Here is a 15,361-nt window from a genome sequence, read left to right as displayed (position 1 = left end):
TTTATGGGCGGTCATGTCAAAGCTTGGGTTTGGTCCTGTGTATAGTAACTGGGTGAAACTGCTTTATAGCCAACCGAGAGCAAGACTGCGAATAAATGGTAAGCTATCCCCAATGTTGACACTGGAGAGGGGTACCAGGCACCCCTCTTGTTTGCCATTGCCATAGAGCCCTTGACCTGTATTATACACTCTATGCCACTGATTCAAGGATTGGGGAGGGTAAATGTGGAGGAACGTGTCTCGCTATACTCGGATGATATGCTACTATATGTGGGCGATCTGGCTTCATCAATTGATCCCATTATATCATTGATTTCAGATTTTGGAAAGCAGTTATTCTCCCGCTGTCTCCCCTTCCGGAGTCTCTAGACTTGAATCACATTAACCTAAAGGTGGTCTCCTCTTTTAAATATCTTGGAGTTAACATCTCAGTTAAGCCCCGGTCATATATTGTGGATAACCTGTTACCGCTAATGGCTAGGTTTAAAATGAAAGTAGCTACTTGGCATAAGCTTCCATTATCGATGATAGGTAGAGGTGATCTTCTCAAAATGATTCTGATGCCACAGTTGCTTTACATTTTATATAACTCACCAGTATGGATACCCATGCAATACTATTATAGGTTACAGAGAATATTTAGATTCTTGTTGTGGAAAAATAAAAATAGTAGGATTTGATATGAAACGTTACAGCGAGATAAAGATGCGGGAGGATTGGCATTGTCTGACCCCTTCCTATACTTTCTGGCAGCTCAGTTACAGCACTTTAAAGGTTGGGGGGCCCCGGGAAGGATGGGAAGGTGTGGAGAACTGGTAAAGTGGGCGTCCGGTTTTTGTCCTCCTATATCAATCTTGGAGAAATCCTTACCTGATTCTTTTAAATCCCTCCCAACTGTGGGATTAATGAGAAAAGTCTGGGAAAAATCTAGGGAAGTCCTGGGAGTGTCCGAATTACTAGACTTGTCTCGTGTCTGGAACAATTTTCACTTAATAGAACTGTCCAAACTGCAGGGATTTTTGGAATGGGAGCGTCAGGGGCTATGGAGTATAGGGCAACTATATTCACAAGGCATTCTGAAACAATTGGCGCAATTCTGCGCTGAGTTTGGTTTAGTGTCCACGCATTTCTATAAATACCTACAACTAAGGCATGCTTTAAATTCGCAGTCCAGAGTGTTCCCTATGCAATTTGTCTCTCACCACATACTTAAAATTAGTAGAACCAGGCCCCATGAAAGGAGCTATCTCCAGCACTTATAAAGCTTTGCAGAATGAACAGTTGAAGAACTTTCCACTCAAAGTCAAATTGCAGTGGGAGAGGGATTTGGGCCCCATTTCAGACGCCCAATGTGAGGACTTTCTTGCACTGACTCCTACTCTAACCCTTTGTGAAGCAGCTAGACTATCTCAACTCTATATGTTACATAGGGTATATAGAACCCCAATTTTCTTATGGAAGGTAGGATATAGACCCGATTCCTGCTGTCCGAGATGCAGGTAAGAGGGGGCTGGGTTGTTTTATATGATGTGGAGTTGTGGTGCCCTGCAGGGATATTGGACCGGTATAGTCAATTTGATCAATAAAATATATAGTGCTAATTAAAGACTGGATCCCAGATTGTGCCTGGTATGTTGTATTCGGACAATTTGCAGCCAACTATTACAGTTGGGATCAACAGACTCTTGTATTAGGCACGTAAAACTCTTGCTGCTAAGAGGATACAGCCGCTTCCCCCGAGCATTTCTGAATTCATTGCGAGAATGAATACGATTATAAGGCTGGAGAGGGGAGTATATATGAAACGTAACTGCCTTTCAAAATTTGACAATATCTGGGGCTCTTGGATAGACAGATCTGGCGTCTGCAGCCCATGGCTGACTCTGCAAAATAGCCTAAGGATTTTCTCGGGCTAACTTTGGGGGGGGGGGGGCTGATTGAGAGTATTCTGTCTCAGCGTGCTTAGGTTTATAATATTATGGTGATATAATGGTCTGCTGCTATAATGAATAGGTCTTAACCACGCGTTCGTGTTTATTTAACCATATTAAAGGTCTCACAGTGGGAAGGGGGGAGGGGTGTTTATGGGGATTTATATACCAGTAATCTTGTATGTTGACTATTCTGCTTTGTACAATTATCCTTTTTGAACAAAATACAGGATGCAAGAAATTTGTAACATGATAAATGTTTATTTTGTACAAAAGCAATACATTTTTTTATCTGATTTAAAAAAATAAAGTAATTATTCCCCTACAACATTTATCAAAATGTGCTACAAAATTAGTTGCAGTGCAGACCTATGTGTCTCCGTGGTTACAGACTACAAATAAACACTGCGTAGACAGATCCTGCAGTCATACTCCCTGCCATCTGACCCCTTCTTCTTACTAACGTTCATTTGGCAGGTTAGCAAGAAGTAGGAGTCACATGAATGTCAATATGACTGTAGGGTCAGACTACACCAAGTTTCTTTGTAGTCTGGAACCATGGAGACACCTAGAAGCTGAGTAAGTCCAAGATAAATGGATTTGGATAAAATATTTAAAAAAAAATATGTTATTAACAGTAACTGTTAAAACAAATTCATAGTCATAACCAGGAAATAACCACAACAACAAGTTGGTTTGTATTTTGCATGGCTCTTATCAGCATCCAAATACTTGCTGAATCACACAATACTTAGTGATTTGTGCATATAAAACATGTTATCTTGCATGCAGAACTTGCAATTCATGGTTCTAAAACATAATCTGTAACAAGACCCCAGGTCTCATAGATCATTCTTAGTACTGTTCTCTCCTCATGGACAATGTCCGCACCCCCTATAGTTACAGCCCTGTATATTGGGATATTCCATTGATAAAATGACTATATTACAGTTTCAAAAATTATATACGGTAATTAAAAATAGTATATGGAAGTAATACTAATACACCTCATTTCTAGACACGAAGGGGTAAATGCACTAGGGTTTGGATGACCGGTTCCTGAGGTCACTTAGGATCTAGTCCAAGTATATGTAAGCTGGTCACTTCTTTCATATACTATATATAGTTCCTTAACCCATTCTGCAACAGGATAACAGTAATGAGCACCTCTGAAAGTGAATGACTTGAAGAGGAATTCTACCTACAAAGCATTTAAATACCATGTGATGCAATCTGGGATTTCAAGCCATTTAAAAATATTCAGTGTAATATCATGGTGCAAAAATTGTGAACAATTTTACTTTTTAGTAAGGAGTCATCTTCTATGATCTGTTTTAGAATTTATTTCTCCCCTCTTGTGTATAGTGGTGTACGGAAGTACTAAAGTCACCGTCTAGGACCGCAGTAAGCATTTTCAAAAAACCTGCATTGCTGAAAAAGATGATGTTTTAATATATTCAAATGAGCCTCTAGGTGCAATGGAGGCGTTGCTGTTGCACCTAGAGGCTCAGCTATCTTGGCAACTGCTGCCCCCTTTGCACTTTGAATGACAGGGCCTGGTGTGATGATGTTTTCACTGGCTGGCCCTGTCAATCAAATTGCAGAGGGCGCGACAGTTACAGAGAAAAAGCCCCCGTTGCTCCTAGAGGCTCATTTGCATATAATAAAACATCATTTTTCTCAGCAATGTGGGCACATATGAACATGGGACCAACACAGATGCCTTCAGCTGCCAAGAGCACGTGTAACAGGTCAGCCAGTGTCATAGGTGCAAATCTGCTGAGAGATGCCCTTTAACCCACTTCCACAGTGCAGTGCAAATAAAGTGCAAATTAACCAGATATATTATAATAAACATATAAAATTTAGTTCAACAATATAAACAGTCTAAACAATGACATACATTATAGTGCAAGTTAATCTTTTAAAGTGCAATGAAGTAGGGAGTTGATAGCTTTACATATCAGCAATATGCCATAAACTTGTATGCTCCATATACTCCTGTATGTTTGGGAGTTCTGTAATGTACATCAAAATATGCCATTACCACTGTGGGGGGGGGGGGTTGGCGAGAAAGCCCACAAACACACAAACATTTTTCGCATTTATCGCACAGCAAGTGGACCTGGGCTGAATTTAATTTCCTTTATCGCATTTGCATAGTCTGCCCCTTGTTTTCTAGTTTGGGTCAGAGTCCTGTCCAAAATGACACTGTTGGTGAGTATGTGAATTTCCCCATTGTGGAACTATTAAAGTATTATCTTATCTTATGCAGGCATTGATGATGATCTCATCAGATCTGCACAGATTTTGTGAAATTTACTGACCTTCCCAATATAGTGAACACTGTACATCAGATTTTTTTGTTGGTACTATTAAAAGGGTTTTCCGAGATTTTTATAGTGATGATCTATCCTCTGGATAGGTCCTCAGTATCTAATTGGTGGGGGTCCAATTCCCAGGATCACCGCCCATCGGCTGTTTGAGAAGGCACCAGAGCTCGCAGTAGGGCCGCGGTGGCGAACCTATGGCATGGGTGCCAGAGGCGGCACTCAGACCCCTCTCTGTGGGCACCCTCACCCTGGAAAAATGATGGTGTACTAATATGCCTTAGACCTTTCCTGCCATTCGTCAGCGCAGGCGCACTATGGACAGCGCAGGCTGCGCATTGAATGTAGGCAGGCTATTATAGCTAAATGGTAAAGTACATGGAAGATATACTAGATTGGTATTCAGGTTAAATTATCGTGTTGGCGCTTGTCACCACAAGGTGGAGGGAAACACCACACCAAACAGAGGCGGGAAAGGGGGGAGGGAATAAGGCCTGGAAACTAGGGAAAGGAGATGGACACCTCCTGGTAAAACCCTAATCAAAGTCCTGACTAACTACCAGTATGAATAGACCCCAGAGGTAGGTGAGGTCATACACAGGAATACCTAGTGTCCTAACTCACCCTATAGGACCCTGGTACTAATGTCAGGACTGAGACAACCTGTTCCTCCAAAAGGAAGGACGAACAGGAGTCTCCTTCAGGCCTTAATACAAATGACAGGGAAATGCAACACACAAAATAACCCAAACAAAATACAAAAGGGAAAGAAAACACTTAACTTCAAGTGGCTATGGCAGCACCAGGATCTCAGCCGAGATCCACACACCAGCAATCCACAACTCCAAGAGAAGCTATAAACCGCATAGCATAGTGGGAGAAATAATAAACAGAGAAGGTTAAATGACCATAATAGCCACACCTGGGGAAGAAGGTGTGGCAAGCACCAGAAACAACACAGATATAATTTGATCCAAACGGAAAACATGTCAAATCAAACCACGTGTTGCCAGTCTCATCGATCTCCTGCCACCTGCCGCGGGAACGTCCGTGACAGCATTTTGCGATAAATAAGTGGGTTTTGCTTTGCAGTTTGGGCACTCGGCCTCTAAAAGGTTTGCCATAACTGGCCTAGGCCATGTGATGTCATGTTCATTGGTCAGCTCAACTCCATTTAAGTGAATGGGGCCGAGCTGAGATACCAAGCACATCCGCTATACAATGGACAGCGCTGTGCTTGGTCAGCTGAGAGAAGTCTGCACTACTACTGCGAGCGCTGATGCTTTCTCGAACAGCTGACCCCCACCGATCAGATACTGATGACCAATCCAGAGGATAGGTCATCAGTATAAAAGTCTCAGAAAACTCCTTTAACATCAGTACCAAACACTACATTACCTCACGTTAGAAATAAATCACATAAATGCTTTTATAAAAATCATGTGTCTTAATTCTTGCTGTTTTTCGGATCTCAAGGACAAAAATTCCTTTCTACTGATTAATTTGGGACTATTTTAAGTTGAGTAATGAATTTGACCATTCAGCTTGGCCTCTACCGTTTCATCTAGTAAGGAAATTCCAGTCTGGATCTGCTATATCAGATATCCTGCACCTCAGCTGACCGAAAACCCCTGTTCCTGTTGTGGCCATATGAGCAGAGCTGAACCCAGCCTCATACGTCCCCTTCCCTCCCTATGTGTGATTTTAGAGGGGTTTCCCACTAGGGGGAGCTAGATTAAATTATAGTAACTTCAGAGACAAGAGTGGTCGTTGGGAATTTGCCCTGCAAAAGCAAAGCAGATGGTTGATGTAATGACCCACTAATCGGATCCTTTCCCCAAAAAAATAATCCTTTTTTTTAGCACCGTTATGCTCCTTTCGTATCTGTTATGCTCGTTTTGCATTCGTTTTAGCCATTTCTGTCTGAGATTCGTTATTTCAGATGGTAGAAAAAGTCCTGCACGAAGGATGCAAAAAGAACAAAATGAATGTTCAAAATAAAGGATCCATTTTTATTTATTTATTCATTTTTCTGTTCTTCTAACAGATCAAAAGAACGGAAAACAAAACGGCGATGTGTATCTACCGTTACACAAAACACTAGGTACAAGGGCAACATTAAAGGGCACTATAGAAGTGAATGGCTACAGGCCTTTGATTTTATACCAAGGGGGTCATTTACTAAGTTGTGCCATATATCTGTTGCAGATTGCAGGCCAGTCTCAGTTACCTTTTCGACCCCTGTTTTAGGTGTAAAAAATTGTCAAAATTTAAGCCAGCAAGGAAGCTGGCTTACATTAAGACCGGCGGTGGATGTGCCGACGTTATGTAGAGGCCACCTCCAGCGCAAAGGGTTATTAAGAGTGACGTCTAAATAAAAGACCCTCATATTATAAAAAAAAATTCTGTTACCTTCCATATAAATTTGCAATGGAAATCCGCTGCATATCTGTCCCATGTGGACATAGCCTTAAAATCCCTCTCTACAATTGTTGTCTTTTACGGGGTTCCTTTGTCTTGCTAGCATGAGAAACCACTTTCTCTCTGCCTGAAGCTGTGGTATTGCTTCTCGGGGGCTTCATCGCGGCTCATGAAATCTATGGATCCTTCTTTCTGCATGGGTTCCACAGGACATTTGATATGAACGCCCCTAGAACCCTACCTTTTCGTTCAGTTGAAAAAGAAGGCATTGCAAATAGATGAGAGTTGATTAATTAGGTTAAATCGCTTTTAGCTTTCCCCAGATGGCCCTTCGTACCAGATATAAATAGCAGAGCGGTGCAGACAGTACTGCTGAATAAGTGCAATGGGTGTGAAGCCTCCACATTCTAGAATACCCTGACCACAGCAACTACTTTATACAGCACTCATCAACATCGGGACTACATGGTTCATGAAACTTCATTTATCCAATCAGACTGATTTAGGGTCTGGAACAATGCATGATAGATAGATAGATAGATAGATAGATAGATAGATAGATAGATAGATATGAGATAGATAGATAGATAGTTAGATATGAAATAGATAGATAGATATGAGATAGATAGATTGATTGATAGATAGATAGATAGATAGATAGATAGATAGATAGATAAATATGAGATAGATAGATAGTTAGATATGAAATAGATAGATAGATAGATATGAGATAGATTGATTGATTGATAGATAGATAGATAGATAGATAGTTAGATAGATCGATAGATAGATAGATCGATAAATATGAGATAGACAGATAGATAGATAGATATGAAATAGATAGATAGATAGATAGATAGATAGATAGATAGATATGGGATAGATAGATAGTTAGATAGATATGGATAGATAGATAAATAGATAGATAGATATGGATAAATAGACAGATTAGATAGAAGATAGATAGATATAAGATACAGTAGATAGATAGATAGATAGATAGATACATATAAGATAGATATAACTAAGATACAATAGATATGGATAGATAAATAGATATGGATAGATAAATAGATATGGATAGATAGATAGATAGATACATATAAGATAAATAGATAGAAGATACAGTAGATAGATGAAAATACTTGAAAAAAGTGGATGTCTTTATTTGAGTTGCTGATACGTGGGTGAATAAAGAAATCCACTTTTTTCACATATTTTTGGAGTGCTGCCTCTTTATCCTTTTTTACATACAGAGGATCCTGGTCACCGATCCCTGGAGGGATTGCAACCAACCTACACCAGAGTGCTGCTTTTTGCTTTCTATAGATAGATAGATATAACCTGTCACAGTGAACATGCAGCTAGATCAGCAGGGATCAGGTTATAGAGCAGGAGGAGCTGATCAGATTGATGTATAGTTTTGCTGGGGAAAAAATTGGTTTAACTTGTATTTTATTAATTGACAACTCTTTCTATGATTTGGAGCTGAGTGGGCAGTCCTATCAGTGATTGACAGTTATCAGCAAGGCTGTCAATCACAGAATACAACCGCCCACTGGACTCCTAAGTCTGGAAAGAGCAGGGATATCAATAAATAAATTACAAGTTAAACGGAATCTTTACAAAACTATCTTCACAGAACTATATCATTCTGCTCAGCTCCTCCTGCTCTATAATATGATCATATTTACTAACATTTGAGTTTGTAAAATCTGGGCATATAAGCCGGCGGGTTTGCGTTAGCACCGCCAATTTCTGGCCCAGGACAGGACAAATTTGCAAAGACTGTCTCTGAAAATCAGGGACAGTCCCGGCAATTTGCCGGGACAGTTGGCAGCTATGTATGATGCGGACAAATCAGACATCATGTTCAACATGACATATTCCATTTCTATTTAAACTGAACCACCTAACCCAATTGTAAAATCTGATTCTTTATACAGTGATCGCTATTGGGACAACTATATGAAGACTATAGACACCTTTGGGGCATTTTTTCTATGGGTACTTTCACACTTACGGCAGAGTGATCCCGCAAGCAGTTCCATCGATCAAGGCAATCTGCATGCAAACGGAAAGCATTTGTAGATGGATCCGGATGCTGATCCGTCTTACAAATGCATTGCAAGAACGGATCCGTCTCTTCGTTTGTCACCCGGAGAAACGGATCCGGTTATATATTTTTTCACATGCGCACACCGGAAGGACAGATCCGGCATTGCAGTATTTTGAATGCCAGATCCGGCACGAATACATTTATATGGAAAAATATGCATTCAGGCAAGTGTTCAGTTTTTTTGGCCGGAGATAAAAATGCAGCATGCTGTACCTGCGCTCCCTGGACTTTGTGTGGCTGTCATGGCCCATAATAGGTAGGAACTAGTGTTAGGGACCACTCATGGAGGCGACCTTGACGTGGTGAGTGGCTTATTTCACTTTGGCCAAAATGTACACAAATGCCTCATTCAACATCCAGCATAGAGGCAGGGCAGAGTGCTGGTTGCAGAGTGCGATTGCGTTTGTGTTTTTGCGTTTGTATCTGTATTTCGCCATAGCAATGTGCACCTGCATATAGGGTTGTGCTGACTGAACCCCCCACATTTTTTTCTATGGAAAACCAGTAATTGGTTCCGAAGCCCAAAAATGTTATCACAAAATAAAATAAAAAGATTAGAGAAGAAATATGCAGATAACTAATATACATATAGCTGGATATAGCTGCTTGGAGCTAGAAATTATTTTCTTTGTGGAGGAGTGAAGCTTCCTCAGGTTCCAGTACAGTACACATGCAATGGGCTGCCCCCAGGGGTGATTGAGTCCCAGTGTTTAGGAATGTCAAGTGGTATGTTGTGGCCCTAATAGTTTCACGGTGCTCCTACCTGGATACTGTTGTTCCTCGGGTTAGGCCCCATAGCAAAAAAGGAGTTGTAGATGGTGGAGTAAGTAGAGTCCAAACTTGGTGAAGTTTGTTTTTACGGTTTTTACTTGAATAAACTTGCAATAAACTTGTGTCATCCAAACAATACTTGATCTCTTTCTGCTGTGCTAATCTCTGGCTTCAGTCTGGTTCCTATCCGCCTTAGTTACTGTTTCTCATGACAGTGAGGTATCCTGAGACCCGTTTTGCTGAGTAGGGGTATTTGACACTGTTTTGCCTCTCTGAGGTACTAAGTCCTTATATATCAGGAGTGGGCTGCTCTATGAGCTACTTTCCCAAAGCTCCTGCAGCAAGGAGGGGAAAACTCTGCCTCACTACACCATGCTGCTTCACTTTTTTGCTCCAATTCTCAACCTTCTACAGCTACCTGCAACCCCTTGTTGGGAAACAGTACTAGCCCACTACTATCCAAAGTGTGTGTATGTGTGTGGGGGGGGGGGTTCAGGGCCGGCATTAGGGTGGGCAAACTGGGCAATTGCCCTGGACCCCCATCCTTTAAGGGGCCCCTGCTTTAGTGCTGCTGTTCAGCTGAACGTCCCTGGAAGCAGACTTTACAATGCAGTGTAAGGCCCCCTCCCTGTACACATAACACAAATCATTACCACAGTGCTTCTCTGCAAACTGACAGCTCCGGACACCAGCAACACTCTTCTACTGGAGCTGTAGGACCTGCCATGATGTCACCTGCAGGAGGCAGAGCTCAGCAGAGAAGAGGGGGATGAAGGACCTGCAATGACCTCACCATCATGTGACCAGAACAGGAGGCGGAGCTAAGCAGTAAAGTAATGAAGAAGAAGAAGACCAGTGATGCATGGGAAGAAGTATGGATTTAATGTAAGAGCCAGGGAAGTACTGGGAGTTGTAGTCCTCTCATCTTTTACCTCCTGTTATGTAATATCAGAGTACATTACAAGATGAGGTATGAGGAGAGGACTAAAACTCCTAGCATGTCCAGTTTGTTATGTAATATCAGAGTACATTACAAGAGGAGGTAAAACCAGAGATGACTACAACTCTCAGCATGTCCAGGCCATTATTATGTAATATCAGGGTATATTACAACACCGTGGATATGCTGGGAGTTGTAGTCCTCTCCTCTTATACTTACTTTTATAATGTACTCTGATATTACACAAAAACGGCTTGGACATGCTGGGAGTTGTAGTCCCATCCTCTTATACGTCCCCCTGTAATGTGCTCTGATATTAAATAATAATGGCTTAGACATGCTGGGAGTTATAGTCCTCTCCTGTTATACCTCCTGCAGTAATGTGCTCTGAATTAGGCCCAGGACGATGGATAGGCGACGGTAGTCATCCTCCTAGGGCACCACTTCGCTACCCATAAAGGGGTGCACTCATGGCTGTTCAACTTCACAAGCCTCAGGCCGCTAGGCCTCAAGCTTTTGAGGAATTAGAACTGTTCAAGAAGCCACAATGATATCAATGCAACCTCCTGCTCTGGGTCTCACATAATGATATCATCATGTGAGACCCGGAGAAGAAGTGGTGATGTCATTGGGACCTCATCCATCAGGACGCCTCAACACAAGCCACAAATAAAACTGTGATCTGCATCACAGACAACGGCGGGGGGACGGGAGGGAGGTGTTTTTTATTTATTTTTATACTAAATGTCCGCACTGCTGGGGGCACCAGGTAAGGGGGAAGGAGATCATTATATATACCTGGCACTACTGGGGAGGAATGGAGAAGCATTATATACTGCCACTACGGGGTACATTATATATATACTGGCACTATGGGGGGGAGCATTATATATTGGAACTAGTGGAGGCACTACAGAGGGACATTATGTTATATAACTACTACTAGGGTACTGTAGGTGCACCCGGCACCCCATGCCAATCAGCTATTTGAGGAGACGCTGTGCACACGTGTCATCTCCCTTCTCTCTTCTTACTCACCGCTGTATGTCTATAGGACAGCAGAAGGGCTCTTTCACACCTGCGTTATAGTCTTCCGGCATAGAGTTCCGTCGTCGGGGCTCTATGCCGGAAGAATACTGATCAGGATTTTCCTAATGCATTCTGAATGGACAGTCCGTCCTTCAGGATGCATCAGGATGTCTTCCGTTCCGGAACGGAACGTTTTTTGGCCGCAGCAAATAGCGCAGCATGCTGCGCTTTTTGCTCCGGCCAAAAATCCGGAACACTTGCCGCAAGGCTGGATCCGGAATGAATGCCCATTGAAAGGCATTGATCCGGATCCGGCCTTAAGCTAAACGTCGTTTCGGCGCATTGCCGGATGTGACGTTTAGCTTTTTCTCAATGGTTACCATGGCTGCCGGGACGCTAAAGTCCTGGCAGCCATGGTAAAGTGCAGTGGGGAGCGGGGAGCAGCATACTTACCGTCCGTGCGGCTCCCGGGGCGCTCCAGAGTGACGTCAGGGCGCCCCAAGCGCATGGATCACGTGATCGCATGTACACGTCATCCATGCGCCTGGGGCGCTCTGACGTCATTCTGGAGCGCCCCGGGAGCCGCACGGATGGTAAGTATGCCGCTCCCCCGCTCCCCACTACTACTATGGCAACCAGGACTTTAATAGCGTCCTGGGTGCCATAGTAACACTGAAAGCATTTTGAAGACGGATCCGTCTTCAAATGCTTTCAGTACACTTGCGTTTTTCCGGATCCGGCGTGTAATTCCGGCAAGTGGAGTACACGCCGGATCCGGACAACGCAAGTGTGAAAGAGGCCGTAGTGAACAGCATGCACCGTCTGCTCAAACAGCTGATCGGCGGGGATGTCATGTGTCGGACTGTGTTTTTAGCACATTATTACAAGATTTGGGGTCCCACTTCTGATTCTGGTCCCTGGGGGGGGGTTGAATGATAAGTTCCATGCTATCTAAGGGTCCATTCACACCCATTCATTTCTATGGGGCAGCACAATGTGCTGCCCGGATACGGAATTGCAGACCCGCACTTCCGGGTCCGCAATTCCGTTCCCGGAAAAAATAGAACATGTCCTATAGGTATATTCTATTAGTGCCGGCAATGTGCGGTCCGCAAAATGCGGAACGCACATTGCCGGTGTCCGTGTTTTGAGGATCCGTGGATCCGCAAAACACGTTACGGACGTCTGAATGGAGCCTAAATGTACTTTCTGCCAGATACACTGCCACCTGTTGGACAACCAGGTATAGTACTTGAACATAACAGTTTTTTCATATAACAAAATGACACTTTGCTGGTGGTGGTACACTTGGTGGTACAAACCAAATTAATTGCAGCAAACAGACTAGCAATAGGAATGTAGGAGTGTTAGTGTTCATCTGGACCACCACACACACAAGTACCAGCAAAATACAATGGAGTTGCCTTCCCTTTCTGCCCTGAGGAGCGGCTCATCCTTACACAGGTAAGGAGCAATACAGAACTTGTAGACCGCACTTTACTGTAGAGAGGCGCTTCTAGACAGCCTAGCACTGCATGCACATCAGTACTACTGGTGTTTTACCAATGAAATGTCCACGCTTGAGACTGGATCTTCAAGTGAATTCCATGTGCTACAGAACCACACTGTGACACTGTATAGTCAGTGTATTTTCTAGTTACAACGGCCCAGGAAAGACCATTGCGTGCTGAAAATATTATAACCCAAGGCTATTGTAATGGGATGTGGTTATTTTCACCTTCAACAAAACACTGTATTCCTCATGGTTGACTATAAAGTGACCTTTGCTTTGAGGTTACTAATATTACCATTCTTCCTCTGGGTACATTTTAAATAAGTGTGTCTGTGCTATAAACGAAGTACGACTGTGGCACCTCTCCAATCAGGTGCCGCTTTCCGTGTGCCCTGCCAATCGACACAACTGTTAGAATTCTAGCTGGTGGCTCCACTACTACCTCCAGCCATTCAACATACCAGAGGATTTTCTAGTGGCTTCAGGCCAAGGCTTATTACTACTCAATGAAAGCTAAAAGTCGTTAAATTATTAACCCACAATGTAAATGATTTAGTCATTAATGGTGGGCAGATCTTAGACTTACATAGGTAGATAGGAAATGTGAGTGGTTAGCTATTATAATATGAGAAGACATATGGGTCCTCATAGTTACCCTGGAGGAAGGATCTCTTACAGGTTTTTCAAGCCCGTTGCTTTTGCCCTTTAACAGGGGGATAATTGGGGGGTATTAAACTAGATCATGTGATCCAGGTGCCAAGGGAGGTTCCAACAACGCACTTTGCCTTGGCTAGTTTTTTTTTATTACAGGGCTAGTCGACTATGCTTTTCTAGTTAGAAACAGTATTTATATGCAGTTAGCAATGTACACCAGCCTAATGAATGTCAAAATCAGATGAATGGAGCTCTATGGATATGTTTGGCATACATTCTGAGAATTTTTCTTGCTGTATATGCCAAACTGAACACTGATGGAACAGAGATAAAGATATATGGCCAGCAGCACTGTCATACCCACAGCTACACAGTGCGAGTACGAAATGTTCTCCTACATTTTAAAATAATTATCTATTACTTAATAGTCCTTTAAAGAGGTAATCCCATCTCAAACAATGGGGAAATATCGCTAGGATATGCTCCTATTGTCTGATAGATGCGGGTTACACCTCTGGGACCCGCACCTGTCTCGTAAACGGAGCCTTGAAAGATCAAAGAGGGCGGAACGCTCCATTAATGTCACAACCAGACAGCTGAGAAGCTCTGACAGAGGCCTTTCAGAACCTCCTCTTTGAGTTTCTGTGTTGTGGTATTCAGCTCCTCCTCTCGTTAGTCTCTCTCAGCTGTCATGTGTTGGACTAATTGCGTCCCTTTAAATTCTTCCCCAGAAGGCTTTTCTGGGCGGCTTATATTTCTTCCTGGAGTCTTGTCACAACCAGACAGCTGAGAAGCTCTGACAGAGGCCTTTCAGAACCTCCTCCTTGACTTCTGTGTTGTGGTATTCAGCTCCTCCTCTCATTAGCGTCTCTCAGCTGTTATGTGTTGGATTAATTGTTTCCCTTTAAATTCTTCCCCAGAATGCTTTTCTGGGCGGCTTATATTTCTTCCTGGAGTATGTGTGCTTGCCCATCTGGTTCTCCTCTCCTCCACAAAGTTAAGTGTTACACTGTTATCTGTTATTTTCTGTCTGCTGGATCCCAGGTGACCCTGACTCCCTCCGTGTCTGGTGTAGGGAGCCGGTGGTCGTGTCCCCTCACTATTGTAGGGTGCTCAGGGCTTTATAGTCAAGGTTCGTGGATATGCATACCTCCACCATTCGGATCTATGCATAGGCTGAGCAGCCAGGGAAAGTGCCAGGTCTTCTACAGGGGTCTCCCTTTCGTTCCTTAGCTTTTGGATCCAGCGAGACATTTATGCATGTTGTTTTGCCTTGTTACCTGTACACATTCCGTGACATTATAAGCCGCCAAAACCGTCTTAAGCATGGATCCGGTTTCACTTTTGGCTGAACGCTTCCAGGGTCTTTCATTGGAGGTAGCTGACCTCCGTAAGACTTTTTCTCAGCTTCAAGTGACCGGTTCAGCTTGCGTTCATGGAGCTTGTTCTGAGCCTAAGATCTCGCTCCCGGATACGTTCTCCGGGGGTAGTGAGAATTTTGTGCGTTTTAGAGAGGCTTGCAAACTCCATTTTCGCCTTCTTCCCCATTCTTCTGGTGATGAGGAACGGAGGGTGGGGATCATTATATCGCTGCTCAGGGGTAACGCTCAGTCCTGGTCCTTTTCGCTGCCGGAGGGGGCACGGCCCCTCCGT

The sequence above is a fragment of the Bufo gargarizans genome, unplaced genomic scaffold (genome assembly GCF_014858855.1).
Source record: "Bufo gargarizans isolate SCDJY-AF-19 unplaced genomic scaffold, ASM1485885v1 original_scaffold_1772_pilon, whole genome shotgun sequence".
NCBI classification, from domain to species: Eukaryota; Metazoa; Chordata; class Amphibia; order Anura; family Bufonidae; genus Bufo; species Bufo gargarizans.
Note: the sequence above shows the minus strand (reverse complement) of the source record.